Consider the following 12,961-nt stretch of genomic DNA (forward strand, 5'->3'; position numbering starts at 1 on the left):
TGCCTCTGATCTGGCAGACTCACTAAACAGAGAACATCCCTGGTCATCTCTACTGCCTCTGATCTGGCAGACTCACTAAACAGAGAACATCCCTGGTCATCTCTATTGCCTCTGATCTGGCAGACTCACTAAACAGAGAACTTCCCTGGTCATCTCTACTGCCTCTGATCTGGCGGACTCACTTGCTTCGTTTGTAAAATATGTCTAAATGTTGGAGTGTACCCGTGGCTTGCCGTAAATTGCCATCTGGTTTGTTTAATATAAGGAATTTAAAATGATTTATACTTTTACTTTGATACTTAAGTATATTTTACACCAAATACTTTTAGACTTTTACTCAAGTAGATTTTACTGGGTGACTTTTACTTTTACTTTTGTCATTTTCTATTAAGGTATCTTTACTTTTACTCAAGTATGACAGTTAGGTACTTTTTCCACCACTGCTCACACCCTCATCCCTGACCACACCCCCATCCCTAACCACACCCCCATCCCTGACCACACCCCCATCCCTGACCACACCCTCATCCCTGACCACACCCTCATCCCTAACCACACCCTCATCCATGACCACACCCCCATCCCTAACCACCCCCTCATTCCTGACCACACCCACCATCCCTGACCACACCCCATCCTTGACCACACCCCCATCCCTGACCACACCCCCATCCCTATGGTTTGCCACTTGGCTTTGTTTTTATCAGTTGCCCATGCTATTTCAATAATAAATCATTAGATTTTTCCATTGCGTTAATGATGGTGGATTGATTGATTTCCAAGTTCTTAGTATAAGAATTTTGGCCTTTTCATGTACAAAGAAGACCAGACAAATATTCAACATTTGCTGTGTTTGGGTAACCTTAACAAACTGCTGAAATAGAACAGCTTGTAGTCTACTTAGTTATAAAACAAGACAATTTCAGTCAAATAACTGGAAACAAGGCCAACTTAAATGACCAACAGATAAGTCAAATAACTGGAAACAAGGCCAACTTAAATGACCAACAGATAAGTCAAATAACTGGAAACAAGGCCAACTTAAATGACCAACAGATAAGTCAAATAACTGGAAACAAGGCCAACTTAAATGACCAACAGATAAGTCAAATAACTGGAAACAAGGCCAACTTAAATGACCAACAGATAAGTCAAATAACTGGAAACAAGGCCAACTTAAATGACCAACAGATAAGTCAAATAACTGGAAACAAGGCCAACTTAAATGACCAACAGATAAGTCAAATAACTGGAAACAAGGCCAACTTAAATGACCAACAGATAAGTCAATATTATATTTATTATGTTCAGTTTGCAACTAATTTCCATCTAATATGTGAGAATGTCATTTCAGTTTGTCATTCCTCATCTCAAAGAGGGTAATATCATGAATCTAGTCCCCCCCCACACTTACTCATTAACCATTCAGATGCTGATTGTAGCCAGTTTAAAAAAGGAGATTCAACATTAGGTTTCACCTGGCAACAATTGTTTTCAGAAGTTCATTTATTGGTCACTGTTTGTTTTGGAAACAGTAAGCAGATCACTGATCAACATACAGTACATCTGGAGATGTACACTCAGTTCAGTAACAACTTCATTTGAAAGTCTTCTCCCTCACGATGGCCCGTATTCATACGTCTCAGAGTGCTGATCTAGGATCAGGTCTCCCCTGTCCATGTAATCTTATTCATTATAATGTAAAAGGATAAACTGATCCGAGATCAGCACTCCTACTATGAGACACTTTGTGAATGTATCTCACACACAGAAAGCAACACATCTTCACCGATATCAAATAGAAAATATGAATAACAGCCATAATGAGGACAATAAAGTTAAGATTATTACAATAACATTAAATATGGTTTTGATTTAAGTGCTGCTAGGTTGGTGAAATGGGAACGATGTGTTGACGGTAAGGGAGAGTGAATGCATTACACACAGCCAATGCAAGGATTTCCCAGACATTATGGGAACGTTCATAGGATAACCAATCAGAACAAACTGTTCACGTCCTGTACAGTATCTCAGGGCGCTGCTCTAAGAATACGACGACAGACTCTGTGATGAAACTCATAACTGGGGCCTTGGTTTTAATCATCCTTGTGGATATGCCCATTTAATAAATGAAAACATTTTCATTTTCTAAACAATGAATCATGTTCTTACAGCAGCCTGTCATTGTCTATGACTCCATTACCCAGAGTGCATCTCTTCTCTCATTCTGAGGTACTCTGTTGTCTTTTCACCATCCCTGCCTGTCTACCTCCATAGGTCCTGAACCAACATCCACTGTGGTGTGGTAGGACTCTCCTCTACTTAAAGCCATCCTCGTGGTCTTCAGTACCAGACACGTTCTTTCCTCATCCTTTCCTCATCCGTCCATACGTTCTCTCCTCTGTTCTATCTGTTGTCATCCCTCCATCCCTCTGTCCTGGGCTTGTCTGTCTGTCGTTCCCTCCTCCAGGGCCCGAGGGGGTTATCTATGGTGCGCTCCAGAGTCATTGGGACTCTTTGGGGACGTATAGGGGGGTAAGGAGGTGGTCCGGGGGCCTGAGGCTTTTCCATTGTCCTTCTCCTCCACCCCCTCCATTCCTCCTACTCCTCTTCCTCCTCCTCCTCTTCCCTCCGTTCTGTCAGTCTCCTCGGAACCCCCCCGCCCGTCCTCGCTGGACTCGACGACGTCTGATCCCTCCGACTCAGAGAGCAGCTCCCCGTCGCGGTACTCAGTCCCTTCCACCCCCTCGCCGTCCCTCTCCTCCCCCTCCCCTGCACTGCTCATCTGGGTGGTGCTGTTGTGGTGCTTGATGTGGTAGCGCTGGTTCTGGAAGAACTTGACCAGGGTGTGCTTAGGAAGGTCCAGCTGGGCCGACAGGGTGTGGATAGCCTCCTGGTCAGGGTAGAGGCCCACGTCACCGATGAAGCTCTGCAGGATGGCCAGAGCCTCCAGGGAGATCCGGGTCCGCGACCGCAGCTTTCTGGACCCGCCACTAGAGCTGCCACTCACGCTGCCGTTGTCCTTGCCTCGAGTCCCATCCGAGTTGTGGCTCCTGGGGCCAGGCGTGGGCGTGGGGAGAGGGGATGGGTCCCGCATGGGAGATGGGGATGGGGCCTTCCTTGGAGGTAAGGGATGCCTGTGCAGTGCCTGTGGAGAAAAAGAGGAGGTGTCATGTTGAATCCCATCAGAGCAGACTGTCAACATAGGAAATCAGTCCACACACTCTAAGTAATAATCCGTCTATTCTCTAAGTAAAAATCAGTCTATACTCTAAGTAAAAATCAGTCTATTTTCTAAGTAATAATCAGTCTATACTCTAAGTAATAATCCGTCTATTCTCTAAGTAATAATCAGTCTATTTTCTAAGTAATAATCAGTCTATACTCTAAGTAATAATCAGTCTATTCTCTAAGTAATAATCAGTCTATAGTCTAAGTAATAATCAGTCTATTCTCTAAGTAATAATCAGTCTATTCTCTAAGTAATAATCAGTCTATTCTCTAAGTAATAATCAGTCTATTCTCTAAGTAATAATCAGTCTATACTCTAAGTAATAATCAGTTCATTCTCTAAGTAATAATCAGTCTATACTCTAAGTAAAAATCAGTCTATACTCTAAGTAAAAATCAGTCTATACTCTAAGTAATAATCAGTCTATTTTCTAAGTAATAATCAGTCTATTTTCTAAGTAATAATCAGTCTATTCTCTAAGTAATTCTCTAATCAGTCTATTCTCTAATAATCAGTAATAATAATCAGTCTATTTTCTAAGTAATAATCTCTAAAGTAATAATCAGTCTATTAATAATCAGTCTATACTCTAAGTAATAATCAGTCTATACTCTAAGTAATAATCAGTCTATTCTCTAAGTAATAATCAGTCTATAATAATCAGTCTATAGTCTAAGTAATAATCAGTCTATTTTCTAAGTAATAATCAGTCTATTCTAAGTAATAATCAGTCTATAGTAATAATAATCAGTCTATTTTCTAAGTAATAATCAGTCTATTTCTAAGTAATAATCAGTCTATCTCTAAGTAATAATCAGTCTATTTCTAAGTAATAATAAGTAATAATCAGTCTATTTTCTAAGTAATAATCAGTCTATACTCTAAGTAATAATCAGTCTATAGTCTAAGTAATAATCAGTCTATTCTCTAAGTAATAATCAGTCTATACTCTAAGTAATAATCAGTCTATAGTCTAAGTAATAATCAGTCTATTTATAAGTAATAATCAGTCTATTCTCTAAGTAATAATCAGTCTATAGTCTAAGTAATAATCAGTCTATTTTCTAAGTAATAATCAGTCTATACTCTAAGTAATAACCAGTCTAAATAATAATCAGTCTATTTTCTAAGTAATAATCAGTCTATACTCTAAGTAATAACCAGTCTATAGTCTAAATAATAATCAGTCTATTTTCTAAGTAATAATCAGTCTATACTCTAAGTAATAACCAGTCTATAGTCTAAGTAATAACCAGTTCATTCTCTAAGTAATAATCAGTCTATAGTCTAAGTAATAATCAGTCTATACTCTAAGTAATAATCAGTCTATAGTCTAAGTAATAACCAGTTCATTCTCTAAGTAATAATCAGTCTATAGTCTAAGTAATAATCAGTCTATACTCTAAGTAATAATCAGTCTATACTCTAAGTAATAATCAGTCTATAGTCTAAGTAATAACCAGTTCATTCTCTAACTAAGTCTGACAACACAATAAGCACATTCATATAATAAACTGAAAAACTCAACAACAACAACAGAGACAGCAGAAGAAGTTCACCTAAACATAGGATACACTTCCCCCTTAGTGGTAACTCATTTCATTGACTTTCTAGGGGGTTAGTTGTATTATAACAGAGATCCCATAGACCAGAGAGTTCCCTAGAAGCTCATAAACAACAACAGCAGCAGAGAGTGTTTCCCTGAGGAATAGGATAGACTCCCCCTCTTAGTGGCAGCCCATTAACATCCTAGGGGGTTAGTTGTACTATAACAGAGATCCCATAGACCAGAGAGTTCCCTAGAAGCTCATAAACAACAACAGCAGCAGATAGTGTTTCCCTGAGGAATAGGATAGACTCCCCCTCTTAGTGGCAGCCCATTAACATCCTAGGGGGTTAGTTGTATTATAACAGAGATCCCATAGACCAGAGAGTTCCCTAGAAGCTCATAAACAACAACAGCAGCAGAGAGTGTTTCCCTGAGGAATAGGATAGACTCCCCCTCTTAGTGGCAGCCCATTAACATCCTAGGGGGTTAGTTGTACTATAACAGAGATCCCATAGACCAGAGAGTTGCCTAGAAGCTCATAAACAACAACAGCAGCAGAGAGTGGTTCCCTGAGGAATAGGATAGACTCCCCCTCTTAGTGGCAGCCCATTAACATCCTAGGGGGTTAGTTGGAACGTGTGGTACTGGAGCTGAGATCCCATTGACCAGAGAGTTCCCTAGAAGCTCATAAACAACAACAGCAGCAGAGAGTGGTTCCCTAAGGAATAGGATAGACTCCCCCTCTTAGTGGCAGCCCATTAACATCCTAGGGGGTTAGTTGTACTATAACAGAGATCCCATAGACCAGAGAGTTCCCTAGAAGCTCATAAACAACAACAGCAGCAGAGAGTGGTTCCCTGAGGAATAGGATAGACTCCCCCCCCTCTTAGTGGCAGCCCATTAACATCCTAGGGGGTTAGTTGTACTATAACAGAGATCCCATAGACCAGAGAGTTCCCTAGAAGCTCATAAACAACAACAGCAGCAGAGAGTGGTTCCCTAAGGAATAGGATAGACTCCCCCTCTTAGTGGCAGCCCATTAACATCCTAGGGGGTTAGTTGGAACGTGTGGTACTGGAGCTGAGATCCCATTGACCAGACAGAGAGGTCCCAGTCCCAGGCCCATCACATTCCCCTCTCCTGGGGCTATTAGAAGGGCGGGGTGCCTGAACGCCCAAATACTGGAATGCTGCGCCCATAAATCTGTGGTCCGGGAAAATTAAAGGACCTAAATAAAGATAATAGTAATTATTTTTCCCCCTTCAATAATAACATGGTATGTTTCAAATAATATTGAGGTTAGGCCAGACCATGGAGTATTTCTAAATGCTCTTTGGTGGGTTGGTGAGGGAAGGCCTTTTGGTCTTTAGGAAATGTGTGGGCTCGTTGTTTTATGCCTCCATGTCTATTTCTGATGTCATAAAGGGGCAATCTGAAGTTTCCGTAACAAGCTGAGGGACGGGGCTGTTGAAATGTTACCACTCTCAAATTCATAGAGAGAGAGAGCTATGGATGCAAGGACTGACCATCCATGATATCAACATGATAATTTTAACCATGTTTTGAGGAGATACAATGTTGGTTTACATTTACATTGCTTAAAAACATTGTAGTAAAATAAGCTTATATTCTGGGTTCTGACGGGGTACAACAGTTGAACTGAGCTCATGAGGTATTTCTAAGTTATATTCTTCAAGAATCAATGAGTAAATATCATTGATTTAAAAGTCAAAAAATGTATGTAGCAACTGCAGATTGTCCCTTTAAAGGAGACTGACAGGAAGTGGATGACTAAAATGTCTTAAAGGAGACAAACCTGACAGGAAGTGGATGACTAAAATGTCTTAAAGGAAACAAACCTGACAGGAAGTGGATGACTTGAAAATAAAAGAGAGCCGCACACTCTAGGAGTTCAGATGCAAAAATGTAATACCAGCGTTTCGACAGCGAAGCTGTCTTCATCAGGGTATAATATAAAGTGGATGACTAAAATGTCTTAAAGGAGACAATCCTGACAGGAAGTGGATGACTTAGTGTAAGGAACAGGTGGTGGGATAGAGAGAGAAACGTCCCAGGCATCCCACCACTGTCCTTGAAGCCCTTTAACAATCAATCCAGTCAGTCCTTCCATAACTCTAAATCCAACCCAACAACAGAACACACAACATCACTAAAACATCATAACTCTAAATCCAACCCAACAACAGAACACACAACATCACTAAAATATCATAACTCTAAATCCAACCCAACAACAGAACACACAACATCACTAAAATATCATAACTCTAAATCCAACCCAACAACAGAACACACAACATCACTAAAATATCATAACTCTAAATCCAACCCAACAACAGAACACACAACATCACTAAAATACCATAACTCTAAATCCAACCCAACAACAGAACACACAACATCACTAAAATAACATAACTCTAAATCCAACCCAACAACAGTACACACAACATCACTAAAACATCATAACTCTAAATCCAACCCAACAACAGAACACACAACATCACTAAAATACCATAACTCTAAATCCAACCCAACAACAGAACACACAACATCACTAAAATATCATAACTCTAAATCCAACCCAACAACAGAACACACAACATCACTAAAACATCATAACTCTAAATCCAACCCAACAACAGAACACACAACATCACTAAAATACCATAACTCTAAATCCAACCCAACAACAGAACACACAACATCACTAAAACATCATAACTCTAAATCCAACCCAACAACAGAACACACAACATCACTAAAATATCTCTGGTTCTTTGCTTCTCTGTTGTCATTATGGATGCAACACTCTGGAGGAAATGAGTCTCATCAAGAAAAGTAAATCATCTGTGAGGAGAGGATGAAAGAATGATAGAGACCCTGAATAATGTAGCTGTTCTGGTTAGAGAGGGTCCTCATCGGGGTACAGACCCTGAATAATGTAGCTGTCCTGGTTAGAGAGGGTCCTCATCGGGGTACAGACAGACCCTGAATAATGTAGCTGTCCTGGTTAGAGAGGGTCCTCATCGGGGTACAGACCCTGAATAATATAGCTGTCCTGGTTAGAGAGGGTCCTCATTAGGGTACAGACAGACCCTGAATAATGTAGCTGTCCTGGTTAGAGAGGGTCCTCATTAGGGTACAGACAGACCCTGAATAATGTAGCTGTCCTGGTTAGAGAGGGTCCTCACCAGGGTACAGACAGACCCTGAATAATGTAGCTGTCCTGGTTAGAGAGGGTCCTCATCGGGGTACAGACAGACCCTGAATAATGTAGCTGTCCTGGTTAGAGAGGGTCCTCATCGGGGTACAGACCCTGAATAATGTAGCTGTCCTGGTTAGGGAGGGTCCTCATCAGGTATAGACAGACCCTGAATAATGTAGCTGTACTGGTTAGAGAGGGTCCTCATCGGGTACAGACAGACCCTGAATAATGTAGCTGTACTGGTTAGAGAGGGTCCTCATCGGGGTACAGACAGTCCCTGAATAATGTAGCTGTCCTGGTTAGAGAGGGTCCTCATTAGGGTACAGACAGACCCTGAATAATGTAGCTGTCCTGGTTAGAGAGGGTCCTCATCGGGGTAAGACCCTGAATAATGTAGCTGTCCTGGTTAGGGAGGGTCCTCATCAGGTATAGACAGACCCTGAATAATATAGCTGTCCTGGTTAGAGAGGGTCCTCATTAGGGTACAGAAAGACCCTGAATAATGTAGCTGTCCTGGTTAGAGAGGGTCCTCATCGGGGTACAGACAGACCCTGAATAATGTAGCTGTCCTGGTTAGAGAGGGTCCTCATCGGGGTACAGACAGACCCTGAATAATGTAGCTGTCCTGGTTAGAGAGGGTCCTCATCGGGGTACAGACCCTGAATAATGTAGCTGTCCTGGTTAGAGAGGGTCCTCATCAGGGTACAGACAGACCCTGAATAATGTAGCTGTCCTGGTTAGAGAGGGTCCTCATTAGACAGACCCTGAATAATGTAGCAGACAGACCCTGAATAATGTAGCTGTCCTGGTTAGAGAGGGTCCTCATTGGGGTACAGACAGACCCTGAATAATGTAGCTGTCCTGGTTAGAGAGGGTCCTCATCGGGGTACAGACCCTGAATAATGTAGCTGTCCTGGTTAGAGAGGGTCCTCATTGGGGTACAGACCCTGAATAATGTAGCTGTTCTGGTTAGAGAGGGTCCTCATCGGGGTACAGACAGACCCTGAATAATGTAGCTGTCCTGGTTAGAGAGGGTCCTCATCGGGGTACAGACCCTGAATAATGTAGCTGTCCTGGTTAGAGAGGGTCCTCATTGGGGTACAGACCCTGAATAATGTAGCTGTCCTGGTTAGAGAGGGTCCTCATCGGGGTACAGACCCTGAATAATGTAGCTGTCCTGGTTAGAGAGGGTCCTCATTGGGGTACAGACCCTGAATAATGTAGCTGTCCTGGTTAGAGAGGGTCCTCATCGGGGTACAGACAGACCCTGAATAATGTAGCTGTCCTGGTTAGAGAGGGTCCTCATCAGGGTACAGACCCTGAATAATGTAGCTGTCCTGGTTAGAGAGGGTCCTCATCGGGGTACAGACCCTGAATAATGTAGCTGTCCTGGTTAGAGAGGGTCCTCATTAGGGTACAGACAGACCCTGAATAATGTAGCTGTCCTGGTTAGAGAGGACCCTCACCAGGGTACAGACAGACCCTGAATAATGTAGCTGTCCTGGTTAGAGAGGGTCCTCATCGGGGTACAGACAGACCCTGAATAATGTAGCTGTCCTGGTTAGAGAGGGTCCTCATCGGGGTACAGACCCTGAATAATGTAGCTGTCCTGGTTAGGGAGGGTCCTCATCAGGTATAGACAGACCCTGAATAATGTAGCTGTACTGGTTAGAGAGGGTCCTCATCGGGTACAGACAGACCCTGAATAATGTAGCTGTACTGGTTAGAGAGGGTCCTCATCGGGGTTCAGACAGACCCTGAATAATGTAGCTGTCCTGGTTAGAGAGGGTCCTCATTAGGGTACAGACAGACCCTGAATAATGTAGCTGTCCTGGTTAGAGAGGGTCCTCATCGGGGTACAGACCCTGAATAATGTAGCTGTCCTGGTTAGGGAGGGTCCTCATCAGGTATAGACAGACCCTGAATAATATAGCTGTCCTGGTTAGAGAGGGTCCTCATTAGGGTACAGACAGACCCTGAATAATGTAGCTGTCCTGGTTAGAGAGGGTCCTCATCGGGGTACAGACAGACCCTGAATAATGTAGCTGTCCTGGTTAGAGAGGGTCCTCATCGGGGTACAGACAGACCCTGAATAATGTAGCTGTCCTGGTTAGAGAGGGTCCTCATCGGGGTACAGACCCTGAATAATGTAGCTGTCCTGGTTAGAGAGGGTCCTCATCAGGGTACAGACAGACCCTGAATAATGTAGCTGTCCTGGTTAGAGAGGGTCCTCATTAGGGTACAGACAGACCCTGAATAATGTAGCTGTCCTGGTTAGAGAGGGTCCTCATTGGGGTACAGACAGACCCTGAATAATGTAGCTGTCCTGGTTAGAGAGGGTCCTCAATGAATAATGTAGCTGTCCTGGTTAGAGAGGGTCCTCATTGGGGTACAGACCCTGAATAATGTAGCTGTTCTGGTTAGAGAGGGTCCTCATCGGGGTACAGACAGACCCTGAATAATGTAGCTGTCCTGGTTAGAGAGGGTCCTCATCGGGGTACAGACCCTGAATAATGTAGCTGTCCTGGTTAGAGAGGGTCCTCATTGGGGTACAGACCCTGAATAATGTAGCTGTCCTGGTTAGAGAGGGTCCTCATCGGGGTACAGACAGACCCTGAATAATGTAGCTGTCCTGGTTAGAGAGGGTCCTCATCAGGGTCCTGGTCCTGGTTGAATAATGTAGCTGTCCTGGTTAGAGAGGGTCCTCATTAGGGTACAGACAGACCCTGAATAATGTAGCTGTCCTGGTTAGAGAGGGTCCTCATTAGGGGTACAGACAGACCCTGAATAATGTAGCTGTCCTGGTTAGAGAGGGTCCTCATCGGGTACAGGACCCTGAATAATGTAGCTGTCCTGGTTAGACAGACAGATCCTGAATAATGTAGCTGTCCTGGTTAGAGAGGGTCCTCATCAGGGTACAGACAGACCCTGAATAATGTAGCTGTCCTGGTTAGAGAGGGTCCTCAGGGTCAGACCCTGAATAATGTAGCTGTCCTGGTTAGGGGGTCCTCATCAGGTATAGACAGACCCTGAATAATGTAGCTGTCCTGGTTAGAGAGGGTCCTCATTAGGGTAGACAGACCCTGAATAATGTAGCTGTCCTGGTTAGAGAGGGTCCTCATTGGGGTACAGACAGACCCTGAATAATGTAGCTGTCCTGGTTAGAGAGGGTCCTCATCGGGGTACAGACAGACCCTGAATAATGTAGCTGTCCTGGTTAGAGAGGGTCCTCATCGGGGTACAGACCCTGAATAATGTAGCTGTCCTGGTTAGAGAGGGTCCTCATCAGGGTACAGACAGACCCTGAATAATGTAGCTGTCCTGGTTAGAGAGGGTCCTCAGGGTACAGACAGACCCTGAATAATGTAGCTGTCCTGGTTAGAGAGGGTCCTCATTGGGGTACAGACAGACCCTGAATAATGTAGCTGTCCTGGTTAGAGAGGGTCCTCATCGGGGTACAGACCCTGAATAATGTAGCTGTCCTGGTTAGAGAGGGTCCTCATTGGGGTACAGACCCTGAATAATGTAGCTGTTCTGGTTAGAGAGGGTCCTCATCGGGGTACAGACCCTGAATAATGTAGCTGTCCTGGTTAGAGAGGGTCCTCATTAGGGTACAGACAGACCCTGAATAATGTAGCTGTCCTGGTTAGAGAGGGTCCTCATCGGGGTACAGACAGACCCTGAATAATGTAGCTGTCCTGGTTAGAGAGGGTCCTCATTAGGGTACAGACAGACCCTGAATAATGTAGCTGTCCTGGTTAGAGAGGGTCCTCATCGACAGACAGACCCTGAATAATGTAGCTGTCCTGGTTAGAGAGGGTCCTCATCGGGGTACAGACAGACCCTGAATAATGTAGCTGTCCTGGTTAGAGAGGGTCCTCATCGGGGTACAGACAGACCCTGAATAATGTAGCTGTCCTGGTTAGAGAGGGTCCTCATCGGGGTACAGACCCTGAATAATGTAGCTGTCCTGGTTAGAGAGGGTCCTCATCAGGGTACAGACAGACCCTGAATAATGTAGCTGTCCTGGTTAGAGAGGGTCCTCATTAGGGTACAGACAGACCCTGAATAATGTAGCTGTCCTGGTTAGAGAGGGTCCTCATTGGGGTACAGACAGACCCTGAATAATGTAGCTGTCCTGGTTAGAGAGGGTCCTCATCGGGGTACAGACCCTGAATAATGTAGCTGTCCTGGTTAGGTACAGACCCTGAATAATGTAGCTGTCCTGGTTAGAGAGGGTCCTCATTGGGGTACAGACCCTGAATAATGTAGCTGTCCTGGTTAGAGAGGGTCCTCATCGGGGTACAGACAGACCCTGAATAATGTAGCTGTCCTGGTTAGAGAGGGTCCTCATCAGGGTACAGACCCTGAATAATGTAGCTGTCCTGGTTAGAGAGGGTCCTCATCAGGGTACAGACCCTGAATAATGTAGCTGTCCTGGTTAGAGAGGGTCCTCATTAGGGTACAGACAGACCCTGAATAATGTAGCTGTCCTGGTTAGAGAGGGTCCTCATTACAGACAGACCCTGAATAATGTAGCTGTCCTGGTTAGAGAGGGTCCTCATCGGGGTACAGATCCTGAATAATGTAGCTGTCCTGGTTAGGAGGGTCCTCATCAGGTATAGACAGACCCTGAATAATGTAGCTGTCCTGGTTAGAGAGGGTCCTCATCGGGGTACAGACAGACCCTGAATAATGTAGCTGTACTGGTTAGAGAGGGTCCTCATCGGGGTTCAGACAGACCCTGAATAATGTAGCTGTCCTGGTTAGAGAGGGTCCTCATCGGGGTACAGACCCTGAATAATGTAGCTGTCCTGGTTAGAGAGGGTCCTCATCAGGTATAGACAGACCCTGAATAATATAGCTGTCCTGGTTAGAGAGGGTCCTCATTAGGGTACAGACAGACCCTGAATAATGTAGCTGTCCTGGTTAGAGAGGGTCCTCATCGGGG

At 44.1% G+C, this 12,961-nt stretch overlaps 1 pseudogene; it reads right to left on the reverse strand.

Annotated features, from left to right (window-relative positions):
- Positions 1 to 1,266: 1,266 nt before the first annotated feature.
- Positions 1,267 to 12,961, reverse strand: part of LOC135573677 (DNA-binding protein SATB2-like) — an 88,846-nt pseudogene continuing 77,151 nt past the window's right edge.

The sequence above is a fragment of the Oncorhynchus nerka genome, linkage group LG2, assembly GCF_034236695.1.
Source record: "Oncorhynchus nerka isolate Pitt River linkage group LG2, Oner_Uvic_2.0, whole genome shotgun sequence".
Taxonomy (NCBI): domain Eukaryota; kingdom Metazoa; phylum Chordata; class Actinopteri; order Salmoniformes; family Salmonidae; genus Oncorhynchus; species Oncorhynchus nerka.